General features: G+C 41.5%; 1 protein-coding gene across 5 annotated transcripts in view; it reads left to right on the top strand.

Annotated features, from left to right (window-relative positions):
• Positions 1-1,679: 1,679 nt before the first annotated feature.
• The window catches only part of DNAJC13 (DnaJ heat shock protein family (Hsp40) member C13), a 117,476-nt gene continuing 104,741 nt past the window's right edge, over positions 1,680-14,414 (top strand). Inside the window, exons 1-2 of one of the 5 annotated variants that reach the window (XR_007405308.1) lie at positions 1,697-1,958; positions 2,565-2,666. The gene's annotated coding sequence lies outside the window, so the exon portion shown is untranslated. Of the gene's footprint in view, positions 1,959-2,564; positions 2,761-14,414 lie in introns of all 5 variants that reach the window. The other 4 variants (XM_049100000.1, XM_025448761.3, XM_049099999.1 and 1 more) reach the window with 4 other exon arrangements.

A 14,414-nucleotide genomic window follows, 5' to 3' on the forward strand; every position in this document is an offset into this window, starting at 1 on the left:
TTGCACTCCCTGGGGTTGTTTCCTCTACAAAATAAAAATAATACGCTCCATACAGACTTCTGGAATTACTGGGAGGCTTTGCAACCTATAACATGCTGCATACACATAAGTTTCTGTTTCCATGGGATAAGACAAGAAAGCCCCTTAACTCAGCCCTCCTTTTTTCTTCTCCTCCCCTTCTGCTCAGTATAAGGTTCTGTCCACACCCAGCTCTTCCTGGCACCACCCCTTAGATGCATCCTTATCTTACTGCTGCAGTACAGGAAAGACTACTATAAGGTTAAATATAGTCTTTTTCTGCCCCAAGGTAGGGCAAAGAAAGGGTCAATAAAAGCCAGAAGCAAAGTCTGTAAAAACTACTGTCTACATTTTTTCATTCTGCAACCACCATCTCTAAAACCAAGTCAACCGCCGAAAGGGACTCTGAGAAATCAGTCCCAACACTGCGCTGCAGAATATTAAACTGCTTATCAGACACCTTTAACCTTCATGAAATAATGTATCCATGCAAGTCACCCCCATCCATTTTTTTTTTTTTTTTGAACTTTGCAGCAGAATCATTCATTTTTGAACTGTGATCTTTAGAACTCAGGTCTGGGAGACTGAAGTGCCTTAAACTTGCTCACAGTCCCCTTTTCTGAAACCTGACGCCCCCACCCTCCAGCTAGCTCCTAAGTGTGTTCGGGGAGATGGTATTGGGGGCACAAGGCTACGGAGTCAGACTGCGAGGGTTCAAACACTAAGCCCGTTACTGTGGGGAAGGTGCTTTCATTTATCTGCAAAACGAGGATAATTCCTACTTTCAGAGTTGAGGACTAAGTGATGCAAATAATAAACCCCTGACATGTGGCCAGCAGACAATAAACGAAGCTAGCCGGCGCTCCAGCAGACGACAGGCAAGCCGGAGGCATCTCCCAAGCTTTAATCTTGGCGACGTCCCAGACCAATCAGATGTAAACCCTCGACTGTCGTTGCGGCAGGTCTCGGGAGGGGTGAACCCGCTGGCTCGCCATCCTGCCAAACTCGGTAGCAGGTGAGCCTTCGGATTGCCTCGCGGACACTCCACAAGCATTTGAAAGCCCAGGGCGAGACTGGGGAAAGGCTCTGGCACAGGACTTCGGGGAATTAACCGTAGAAACAGCCTGGACGGGCAGCCCCGGTGGCGCAGCGGTTTAGCGCCGCCTGCAGCCCAGGGCGTGACCCTGGAGACCCGGGATCGAGTCCCACGTCGGGCTCCCGGTGCATGGAGCCTGCTTCTCCCTCTGCCTCTCTCTCTCTCTTTCTGTGTCTCTAATAAATAAATAAAATAAAATCTTAAAAAAATAAAATAAAACAAACAGCCGGGACGCGGCAGGCAGCACTACCGCCCGCGGGACCCGGAGCCACACGCCGAGGGGCGTGACCTTCGCAGAACACGCCGGAGGGGCGTGGCTCCACCCGCGCGCACGCGCACCCGGGCGCGCCCTCGCCGGCGCTGCGTGGACTCCGGCTCCTACAGCTGGCCTCGTCGCTCTGCGCATGTGTGAGTTCTGGCGGGCGGGCGGGCTCGCGGGTAGGAACCCGGAGGTTCTGGGAAAGGGGGCCAATGAGACGGGGAGAGCCGAGCAGCGCGCGCGGGAGGGCGGGACAGAAGGCGGAAGAGCCGGAATCAGCTGACGGGGTCTCGTGACCGCCGGGGCGGTGGCGGCGCAGGCGTAGTGGAGCGCGGTTGCTGAAACCCTGAGCGAAGATGGCGGCCTCCAGAGTGAGCCTCTGAGAGGCAGAGGGAGGAGGCGGAGGGGGCGGGGAGGCCGCGCCGCCGCGGCACCAGGAACCCGCGGCAGCGGAGCTACAGGGCCCCGACGGGGGAAAGGGGAAGTGGTGAGCGGGAGGAGGCCGGAGGGCACCTCAACTCACTCCGGACGCAGAGCCGGCGGCGGGAGGAGCTCGGGCTGGAGCGTCTCCAGCCTCCCGCGAAGGTAAACCACTCCCGGCACCGGCCTGTGGGGCTCTGCCTTAACCCTCTCCCCGCGCCACGGGGACTTGGGGGGCTGAGGGCTGGGAGAAGGAGGGGTGGTGTCTTGGCCGCCGCAGCCTCCAGCTGCTAAGGAGAGCAGGTGACCCTCCCCCAGGGCTGCCGGTCGGGTTCCTCCCGTCGGATCCCCCCGGCTGCAAGTGACATTCTCCCAGGGCGCTGCCGTGTCCAGCCCCACCCCTCCCCTCTTTTTTTTTGGATTGTTTGTTTCGTTTCCTACTCGCCTTGGTCCCCAGATTCCCTCTGCACATCCTTACCCCCACACACCCCTCGTTCCCCTCCGGGCTCCGCCCTCGGGATTCTCTCGCAGCTTCCTAGTCTGAATGCACTTTTCTGCTGGTTGCCGGCAACTCTTGTTTGTCGGGGTCCGCGACCCTCCTTCCCCTCACGCGCGGTGTCGACTTTGAGGTTCTTGGATTGGCTTTGTTTCATTTCCTTGGGAGATTGGAGGGGGGGTTATGGGGAGGGAAGGACCCGCGACGTTTCTTCTCCAGGCTTCTTCCTTTTCCAAAATCAAGCTTACCCCCCAAGGTTTTTTACTTTCCTGCAGGGGAGCCTGTTTGCAGTGGCCTTTGGTTCACTGCTGTGGTGTTGCCTCTGAATGTGGCCTTTGGAGTGAGTGAAGAAGGACTCAGACGCTCAGTGAGTGGCGGTGAGACGCAGATTTGACTTCTTATCCTTAAGAAGAGTGTCTTCCCTTACATTGTTTTCCTGTAGGGTGTTCAGTTACCCACTCTGGTCCTGAGGTGGGTTTTTTTTTTTTTTTTTTTTATCAGTTGATGTCTTTAGATTGTCTCATTTTCCAGTTGTTTGGGGGAGGGAGGCCTTAAAAAAAGCCCCCCCCCCCCCCACGTGGCTGTGGTCTCTCTCGAAAGTAATGATTTCTCTCTTCTCTACTTTTCCCCTTTTTATCCTACTGTGGTTTCCTTCAAACAGGAGGGCCTCCGCTTGATGCTTTTACCTCCCCTATGGAGGGCTTTGCGCTGTAGGGTTATTTAGAGTCTCTTGGGAGTATAATGTTTTCGCAAAAAACAAACAAAAAAAAAATTCAGAGTCTGCCCCAGTGATTGTCTTTCTTACTGTATTTTCTTTCTTACTCTATGGATCTGATCGATTTCTAGGTTTGAAAGTACCATCTGCAGAGTTTGAGGAAATTACAGTGGTCAGGTTTTGCAGTATGTCATCAGGACTCTGTGAGTCTATGGGAATCTGAAATAGGACTTGCCCTAAAAATTTAAAAAAAAAAAAAAAGAAAAGAAAATTTGAAAACTACCCGTAAGAAACTGGCTATTCAAAAAAGACTTGATTCACATTTCTTTGGTTTTGGAAAGTGCTGTATTGTTTGACTGAATTTAGCATGTAAGCTAAAACTTTGTTAACATTTTAAATGTATTATGAAACAATGTTTAAGCAGCTATATCTCAAACTTGGCTTCTGCTATTAATGTCACAATGGGGCATAAGTCCTGTTTAGAAAATGTTACACTGTATTCCTAGTTTGAAAACAGGAAGTAGAACATATTAAGGGAGGAAAAGAATAGTCAGAGGGTTATTAAGAGATAGGAATGTCAAGAACCTTAAGTCTCTAGTCTAGTTCATGGAAAATACCACCATTTGTATTCCACTGGGAGGCAATGGATGTTCCTCTTTTTCTAAAGTGACAGTAGTAAATGGGCTAAACTATATAAGCATTATCAATGCAAAAGTTAAGGAATCACGGAAAGCAGGAGTTATTTATAAGAATTTAACTTTATCCACAAATAAATAGAAGCTAGTTGCCAAGGTAGACTGTAACAATGCTGACTTCATTAAATTTGTAAAAAGCTTGATAGCGGAATCTGGTTCTCAATACATACTAAGTTACAGTTGAAATTAAAAGATCTGTTTTAACTAATTTGGCTCCATTCCTTAACCATTTCTGCTTACACAGGTGATTTTGAGATTTTTCATAGCACTTACCTTTCCCCTGCTTCTCTGATTGAGGTACTTAAAATTAGTAAAATAGAAGCAAGGCTGTGCAGATAAACTATAGCAAGGATTTGGTTGCTAATAGTTTTAGGCCTAAATGTTGACTGTAATTTAGCAGTGGTTAAAGGGGAGTTGTTTAGAAAGAAATCCTTTGAATCACTGTTTCTCAACTTCATGAAACCCAATAAAGACCCCCTTTTCATTTCAAACAGTTTGTAACACCTGCTCTATTATCAGGAGATAGTTTTTATATAACCACCTTCTGACTCCGGTCTTGGGATAAAAGAAGCTTTGCTCTCACTGTTGCACCAAAAAAGAATGGGACTCACTTTAAATTCTTGACCTTTTTTTTTTTTTTTTAAGATTTTATTTATTATTCATGAGAGAGAGAGAGAGGCAGAGACATAGGCAGAGGGAGAAGCAGGCTCCTTGCAGGGAGCATAGTGTGGGACTTGATCCTAGGACCCCAGGATCATGACCTGAGCCACCTAGACACCCAAATTCTTGACTTTTTTTGACACCTGCTAAAGAACTGAGGTCACACAGCAAACCACTGGCCTGGAATTTAAGGGGAGAGAGTAGACATGAATTCAGTTTCACATTCATTGGACATAACACTGGTGAGAAGAGTTCAGCTAGAATAATTGACAGGCTGATGAAGGCCGAGTGTACCTTTTTCCAAGGTCTTTCTCCACAAACTCACTGGGCATTCTTAGAAAAGATTGAAAAAGAAGAAAGAAAGGAAGGAAGGAAGGAAGAAAGAAAAGAGGAAGGAAGGAAGGAAAGAAAGAAAGAAAAAGAAAGAAAGAAAGAAAGAAAGAAAGAAAGAAAGAAAGAAAGAAAGAAAGAAAAGATTGGAAAGAACCATGGGGAGTCTTTGGGGTCTGTTGTGGTGCTGATATAGGAGGCGAAAAGCAGCGCAGCTTTCAAGAGGGGCACAAAACTCTATCTCTTTGTCTCTTTTATGGAACAAAAATCTTAATCTGCGAAGGGAAGGGCATCCCTGCTGGCTCTGTTGGTGAGCATTCATTGAGCTGGGCAAAACAAGAAAAGGGGAAAGAATCTTCTCCAGGAGGGGTACTGAGGTTAAAATGCAGCCAGGATGAATAAGAAGATCACACCCCTGAAATCCAGGGATACAGTATATACCTAAGACTGAACCTTAATCGGAACTACAAAGACTGTATCTCCACTCCCTGCCACTCTAAGAAGTTTTGAATAACAAGTGAATGCAGAATATTACTAGGAACAACATCATGCCAAGAGGCACAGCACAAAGAATCAAATAGACTTTGCTTTAGTAAACCATCCCCCACCATAGGCACTAACTATTTTGCAGATTTTTGAAGCCTGTGGTGCACTGAGAATAACCATAGCAACAGCAAATCATAAATCTAGCCCAATTCCTAAACAGATGAACACAAACCCTGCACTAAAGACCTAGTTAAGAAAAGATGTGTCCATTTCCAGCCACAAAAATCATTTACCTCAGTCTCTACTGTTCTATACATGTCAAGTTTTCAACCAAAAATTATAAGGCATACAAAAAGGCAAAAAATTCTCGAGAAAAAGCAGTCATCAGAAATATACTTAGATTAATATAGATGCTGTTACCTGCTAGGGGATTTAAAATTACTTTAAAGGTTGAACAGAAGAGTGGGCAACATGCAAGATCAGGTGGGTAATTGCAGCTGATAGAAACTATCAGAATAAAAAGAAATGCTAGAGTTATTATTACACAGTAAAGAAATGAAGAATGCTTTTGGACTTATCAGAATTGACATAGCCAAGGAAAGAATCAGTGAGGGTAGAAGAAATTACCTGACACACAAAAGTTAAAATGAAACACCCTAGAGCTTGGGGATAGATATATTTATATATCATTTTAATATATAAATGATTGGAATCTCACAAGAAGAGAAAAGAGAATAAATATTGAAATGTTTGAGGAAATAATAGAAAAATCTCCAAAATTAATGACAGACATCAAACCACAGATCCAGTAGCTTAGATAATACCAAGGAAGGTAAATCCCGCCCCCCTAATTCAAACAAAACTTACCTTGACATCATATTTATAGTGATGTGAACAAAGGACAGAGAGAAAATCTTGAAGATAGCTAAAAGAGAAATCTATACAGAGGAACAGAGTTAATAAAACAGAAACAGGGCAGCCTGGGTGGCTCAGCGGTTTAGTGCCACCTTTGACCCAGGGCCTGATTTCTGGAGACCTGGGATTGAGTCCCGCATCGGGCTCCCTACATGGAGTCTGCTTCTCCCTCTGCCTGTGTCTCTGCATCTCTCTGTCTCTCACGAATAAATAAATAAATAGGAATCTTAAAAAAAAAAAAAAAAAACAACAAAAAACCCCACAGAAACAGTGCAAACAAGTAGACAATTGGGTGACAACTTTAAAGTACTGAAAGAAAAAAGAGCAAAAATATTTTTTCAAAAATGAAGACAAAATAATAGACACTGTCAAACAAAACCCAAGAAGATAGTCTCCCCATTTACATGATAGGTGGATTCCTAGAAAATTCTATGCATGTTAAACTCTGTGAAGCATATTTTGTGATTTGTATTTAATACAGAATTAAAATTGGGATTAGTTATAAATGAATTTTTACCTATGTGAATGCCCAATTGGATATTTGAAAGTCACTTGAGGGTAGTTTTCAACCCATGGGTCTGTATTGTACATTGAGGTGTATCTAGCCCTATCCATTAAATCATAGTAGAGTGGTCACTCCTTATTCACTTTTCACAGTTCAGGTTTTGAGGTCAGTAGCGATCCAGAGTCAGGTAATCCTTCTAATGAATTGTCAGGTCAGTGGTCTCCTAATGCTATGGCAGTGTCCATGTTACCTCATATAATCTCATCACATAGACATTTTATCTTAAAAGAAGGCTTTTTTTTTTTTAATTTTTATTTATTTATGATAGAGAGAGAGAGAGAGAGAGGCAGAGACACAGGCAGAGGGAGAAGCAGGCCCCATGCACCGGGAGCCCGACATGGGATTCGATCCAGGGTCTCCCGGATCGCGCCCTGGGCCAAAGGCAGGCGCCAAACCACTGCGCCACCCAGGGATCCCAAAAGAAGGCTTAGTAACTGTCGTACAATAAGGCAATTTGAGAGAGACCGCATTCACATAACATTGCAGTATATTGTTATAATTGTTCTATCTTGTTAATATGTTACTGTACCTAATTTATAAATTAAACTTTATTCTAGGTATGTATGTTTAGGGAAAGAGAGTGATAGGGGATTTGATAGTATGTGGTTTTAGGCATCCACTCAGGTCTCGAAGCACATTTCCTGTGGATAAGTGAGGAGTACTGTAGTTTTATTTTTTTAAGATTTTATTTATTTGTGAGAGAGCACATGTGTGAGCATGAACCCAGGGAGAAGCAGAGGGAGAGGGAGAAACAGACTCCTTGGTGAGTGGGGAGCCCAATGTAGAACTTGATTCCAGGATCCTGGGAGCATGACCTGAGCTGAAGGTCAACGCTTAATCGACTGAGCCAACCAGGTGCCCCTACTGTAATGTTTCTAGTCATAGTGTCTCTTAGGGCAGCATCCTCCCCCAACCATTACTTTAAAATTGTAGTGTGGTGCTCAACACATTTTTCTGCTTCAGCAGTTTTCACATGCTCAGCACATGCCAATCAGTAACATCTCTTGTAGTATGGAGTGATTTCTAATTGTGGAAACTCCTTTGAGAATCACTGATTTGGGGAATATTTTTGTAATAAGTAATGTAAACCAACATGGTTGTGATCATCTTTACTAAGATATTAAGTGTGGTTCAGCAAAATCTTTATCAGTAAAGATAAACATAATTTGCTAGTAGTTTTCACAGGCCCTTAACTTTATTCAGCAGCCTGCATATTTGAATTTTACTTGCACTTTTATAAACTGCTTATTAAGAATAGTGATCTCTAAAACAACAAAGTCTACATTCAATGGGATTTTATAGTTGCAGCATTCTAAGTTGCCCTTAAAAGTAGACCACACACCTAAGCAGTGTTCACGTATTTAGTGCATGGCCATTGGTAGTATCTCTATGAGTAATAAAAATTTGGTCTTTGATGAACAGATCAAAAACAAAACCCCAAAGCAATCTAAAATAATTACCTAAATGTTTTGATTTTTGTCAAGTATAGTTGCCAGAACATAATGGAAGGATTGATAAGGTTATGAATGTAGGAGATTTTTCCTGATATCTCATAAATTCTATGCTAATTATAGTAAAATTTAAATTCTTATACATGGTTTTTAGACATGTATTCATTAGTCATCTAGTGCTATGAGGTTTCTCTCCCCCTCAAACTTCTAGTTAAGATACAGAGTGTATTTTGGATGTTTACCAAATCCTAGAGTAGATAAAACCATTCCTTCCCCCCCAACCTTAGATCTGCTGGGTTTAATTTTAAAAGGGGAATTTTCCTTTTTTTTTTTTTTTTAACTGGTAGATTTGGGGGTGTTCTGTAAAATCTGAAGAACTATGGCAGAGTTAGGAATAACAGGGACATTTCAGAAAGAGCCAAAGGAGAAACCTACATGTTTTTTTTGCTATTTTGTATTGGGTTAAAGGGAAATCGTAGTAGCCTAAGCTCCTTGTCTTTTAATACTGTGTTTGCCTATTAGAGCCCTTACTATAAAACTTCCTCTAAGATGTATTTGTAATATACTTAGGAAATTTAGTCCTCCATTATACATTCACTGCAGTGATAGAGAAAACAGCAACAAGTTAAAACATGGCGATTGAAAATCTCTTTTACCCATTAGAATCTATTTAGTGTAATAGAGCAAGATTATTAAGTACCTGTTTGTGAGCTGAAGAAGAGTTTATTGAACTAGTATATTTTGTTCTTGCATGAGCCAAGTTAGCTTTAAAGATGAAATAGAAATTAGGTCTAAAAATCTTCTATGTGTACAAACTAAAACTATGTAAATGATCATAGCATTGATTTCACAGAATTGCTTAAACACATTTGTTTGGTAAATATTTAGATGAGTATTTCAAAGCATTTTTTCATTTTGGAAAGGAGAGTCAAATTCATGCATCTTTCTTGGAAAACAAACTTTTTGTGATTACAACAGATAGAGGTCTATTTTGTGAGAAGTAAGAATTATTCCCTCAGATAAAATCAGCATACATGTGATTAAAATGTAAAGACAGGGATCCCTGGGTGGCGCAGCGGTTTAGCGCCTGCCTTTGGCCCAGGGCGCGATCCTGGAGACCCGGGATCGAATCCCACGTCGGGCTCCCGGTGCATGGAGCCTGCTTCTCCCTCTGCCTATGTCTCTGCCTCTCTCTCTCTCTCTCTCTCTGTGACTATCATAAATAAATTAAAAAAAAATAAAATGTAAAGACATTTCTTTCAATATTTATATTGAATAGGAAGGGACAAAATTAACTGCTGTGATATTTATGCTTGCCCCTCCCCCAATTAAGATACTGTTTTTTTCTTAAGATTTTATTTATTTGTTTGATAGCACAAGCAGAGAGGGAGCAGCAGGCAGAGGGAAAGGGAGAAGCAGGCTCCCCGCTGAACAAGGAGCCTGATTGTGGGACTCTAGCATCCCAGGACCCTGGGATCAATGACCCAGTCAAAGGCAGATGCTCAACCAACTGAGCCACCCAGGCGCCCTTAAGATACTTTTAAAAATGTTTCTTCAGATTTAGGAATTCCTTTTGAGTTTTCCTTGCCCATTTATTTCATAAATGTATATCTGATTTCTAATGGGAAAGGAACAGATTTTTTAAAAAGAATGGAGAGATGGATCATAAATTATTTTGCCCTACCCTGTGGTGGTGGAAGTATTTAAAAGTTCATTTTAATGTGGCAGACAGTGCAAAGGTTTCTGTATTCTAACTTCTGAACAATTATTTAGAGATAAGATTGTCAGCTGACATTTGATAGTACCACTGGCTTTCCTCCAACCACATTTATCTCTGGAGTTAGTGGGTTCTTCAGTGCTTTTAGAAATCTGAGATAGGATGTATTAAAACCTTACTTTGTGGTCTATTTTATAGTTGTTTAAAGACCCCTGTACAGTAGGTATTATACACATTACGCATACTGATTTGTTATTTTTAGAAGGAAATGCTTTTGTCTATACTTGTGTTATATATTAAAACATGAAGTTAAAGATTAAAAAGAGGGTTAAAGTTTATATCAGGTTTCCCCTGTACAGAGCATATTCTAAGTCTGGTTGTAGCTTTTTAATCAAGGTAAAAATTAATGTTGTTAACTATATTTTGTCCTCTCTTCAGCACATCTAAAATTGGATCATTAAGTATTTATATTTTTACATTTTATTTGAAACAGAACTAGCCTAGTGATGTAATTCACTCAGATTTTGAATCCAGTTACAAATCAAAGAAGGCTTTTTTATTTTTAAGATTTTATTTATTTATTCATGAGAGAGACACACAGAGAGAGGCAGAGACATAGGCAGAGGGAGAAGCAGGCTCCATGCAGGGAGCCCGATGTGGGACTCAGTCCCGGGACCCCAGGATTAAGTCCTGGGCCAAAGGCAGGTGCTAAACTGCTGAGCCACCCCGGTGTCTCGAAAGAAGGCTTGTAAGAAGCTAGTATTAATTGATTGTCTCTTTGGTTAGCCTTTGCTAATCTTTCAAGATTAGCCTTTGTTTTAGCTTTGTGGTTCTCCTTCCCCCTGCATTTTTAATAGGGTATAAGTTGTATGAGGAAATATTAAGTTAATAAATTCCTGCCATGTGACTATCATGTGTCTGTATACCATATTTTCAGGTATAGTGTCACATTGTAGCAGAAAAATAACATTTCTATGATAGGAGAGCTTGGTCAGAAAATAAAGGTAAATGCAATTCTCCCCCCAAATAAGTTTTTCATCTACAGCTAAATTGAAAGAACTTTACATTACATACTCATATACTCCTCTCCCAAGATTTTTACATTAACATTTACTGTACTTGGGAATGAGTGGGTGGCTCAGTGGTTGAGAGTCTACTTTTGGCTCAGGTCATGATCCCGGGGTCCTGGGATCAAGTCCCACATCAGGCTTTCTGCATGGAGCCTGCTTCTCCCTCTGCCTATGTCTCTGCCTCTCTCTCTCTGTGTGTCTCTCATGAATAAATAAATAAATAAATTTTTAAAATTACTGTATTTGCTTTATTATATATATCCATCTTTCTGTCCATCTTATTTTTTAATACATTTCAAGACAAATTAATGTTTTAATACATTATTTGAGAGCAGAATTATTTCTTCATGTTAATAGACGCAAAGTGGAAAAATTAGTATCTTATTTGCTCACTCCAAGTTGTTGTAATTGTGTAAAAATTAGTGGGTCATGCAAAATGCATGCTTTAAAGGCAAGTAGCCTTTATTAAAGCCATTTCCTTCATTTAATTCACTAATGTATCACGGATGGTCCCCATCTTAATAATAGTTTGACTTACAATCTTTCAACTTTATCATAGTGTGAAAGTGGTATGCATTCAGTAGAAATTGTACTTTGAATTTTGATATTTTCTCAGGCTAGTGCTGTGTGGTACCATACTCTTGTGATGCTGGGCAATGGCAGTGAGCCACAGCTCTCAGCCCTGTGGTCACAAGGGTGAACAACTGATAGACTTACGACAGTTTTGTTTTTTCACTTTCAGTACAGTATTCAGTGAATCACATGGGATGTTCAGTACTTTGTTATAAAATAGGCATTATATTAGATGATTTTGTCCAACTGTATGCTAATACAAGTTGAGCACATTTAAGGTAGGCTAGGTTAAGCTATGATGTTCAGTAAGCTAAGTGTATTAAATGCATTTTCAGCTTACAATGGGCTTATCAGGACATAACCCCATAGTACGTCAAGGAAGATCTGTATTTTTCTGAGCATACACACTCATCTCTGGCTAAATGAGGGCTCTGTTTTTACTTAACATAAGACTTGCACATACACTTAGTTTTGCTATGTGTGCAAATTCTTTTGCTTATAGCTTGGCTGTAATCTGCTTGGGTGCCTGTGGTGTTGAGGCCTTTCAACCTGGTTTTTGTTCTTATTATCAGTTTGGTGTAGACTCCTGCTTAGTGGACTCTCAAATCCTGTGGTTTTGTGTCAAAATCATATCTTCTGAAAGATGATTCTCATTCATAAATTATCTTAAATGGATTGCCGGTTTTACTGCCAGTAATAAATTAAAGAATGTGAGAACATTAAATGTTCGAAACCATGAAGCAAGGGAATTCAATGAATAGGGTGAATCTAGCCAAAATGACTGTGTTGCCCTGAATTTGACTTTTTAACCGCTAGAATACTTCTTTCAAAAGAACAAACTGTGAAGTTGCAAAAATGCTCTGTTGGTAGTATAATAAGATAGAGAATGAAAACAGGTGAGAAACCAACTAAAATTAGAGATACTTTCAATGTGAGTTATAAAGGACATGTAAACTTGTGTTTTTCTCATCAAAAAAATAAGGGGGGGTAAGTCTGAGAATTTGAAGTGGAGCACTATTGTAGGAATGAAGGAGATGATTTTTTTTTTTTTTTTTAATTTACTGAGAGAGTATGCAAGTGAGCACAAGCTGGCAGGAGGGACAGAGAGAGAGAGGGAGAAGTAGACTCCCTGCTAAGCAGGGAACCTGATGTAGGGCTCATCCCAGGATCATGACCTGAGCCAAAGGCAGACATTTAACTGACTGAGCCACCCAGATGCCCCAAAGGGGATGGTATTTAATCAATAATTAGTTTGAACAGGTAAATTCTTGCTAACTTGTTGAATACATCTTAACAACTGGCAGGGTGGCAAGTGCTGATGATGGAGCTGCTACTAAGATATCATCCAACAAGTTTCACATTTTTTTAGTTGGACAGTTCATTGCTATTTAGAGAATGTGCCTATAAATGACTGTTATTGCAATTGCCTGCTTGATGCTTGAGCTGCTTGATACCGGAAGTTTTGTATATTTTTCATCACGATTAGTGGGAATTATGGTCGCTTAAGAGTTTTTGCCTATGAACAACAATTTTATTTTTTTTTTTAAAGATTTTTATGTATTTATTCATGAGAGAGGCAGAGACGCAGAGAGGCAGAGGGAGAAGCAGGCTCCATGCAGGGAGCCTGACATGGAATTCAGTCCCGGGTCTCCAGGATCACACCCTGGGCTGAAGGTGGCACTAAACCGCTGATCCACCCAGGCTGCCCGAACAATTTTAGAAACACTTTCAGAGCTTATTAAAGAAACATGCAGAGAATCCTAAGCAGGCTCCATACCCAGTGCAGAGCCTGAAGTGGGGCTCAGTCTCACAACCCTGAGGTCATGACCTGAGCCAAAATGAAGAGTCAGACTTAACCGACTGAGCCACCCAGGTGTCCTTATTTATTTCTTTTATAAACATTCTTAGATAAGATAAATTGTAAAGAATAAAATAACAATGGATATTAAATAATGACACCCTTATATATTCAACACAGCTTAAATATGTATCGCTATTATTTTTGAATTAGCAGGTGAAAAATATGAGTACTGATTAAAGCAATAAAACACTTTTTTTAAAAAAAGATTTTTATTTGTTTATTCATGAGAGACGCAGAGGGAGGCAGAGACACACACAGGCAGAGGGAGAAGCAGGCCCCCCGCAGAGAGCCCGATGTGGGACTCGATCTCCAGATCCGGGATCATGACCTGAGCCGAAGCCAGACGCCCAACTGCTGAGCCACCCAGGCATCCCAAAACACTTTTTTTTTTTTTTAAGATTTTATTTATTTATTCATGAAAGACACACACACAGAGAGAGGCAGAGACACAGGCAGAGGGAAAAACAGGCTCCATGCAGGGAGCCTGATGTGGGACTTGATCCCTGGTCTCCAGGATCAGGCCCTGGGCTGAAGGTGGTGCTAAACCACTGAGCCATCCGGGCTGCCCAACACTCTACTTTTGCAAGTAGAAATCCTAGCTGATATTTGTTGGTGATATACATTGAATAAATAGTATAAGGATTGAAATTAAAAGATTTATGATTAAGTAATAGTTTTAACTTTCCCGCCCAAGAAGCTTTAAGAGAGATACAGGGCCCTGTAAGCCTGAAAGTGAGAGAGGTAATCATAGATAGGAAACAATTATTTCATATCTAGGGTGGTATATTTAAAGTACAGTAATAACTATTATGATTGTAGTCCATGTTTTTGAGTGCTTGGGTGGCTCAGTCAGTTAAGCGTCTGTCTTCTGCTCAGGTCATGATCCAGGGGTCCTGGGACTGAGCCCCACATGGGGCTTCCTACTCATTTGGGAGTCTGCTTCTCCCTCTCCCTCTGCCCCCACCCCCTCATGCTTTCTCTATCAAATAAAATCTTTAAAAAATATATATTTTTGAGTGCTTATTCTGAGCCAAGCATCACACTCTCCCCTTTACTTATCTCATTTAGTCCTCACTGAAGCCCTTTG

This window comes from Canis lupus, chromosome 23, assembly GCF_003254725.2.
Source record: "Canis lupus dingo isolate Sandy chromosome 23, ASM325472v2, whole genome shotgun sequence".
In the NCBI taxonomy this organism is placed as follows: domain Eukaryota; kingdom Metazoa; phylum Chordata; class Mammalia; order Carnivora; family Canidae; genus Canis; species Canis lupus.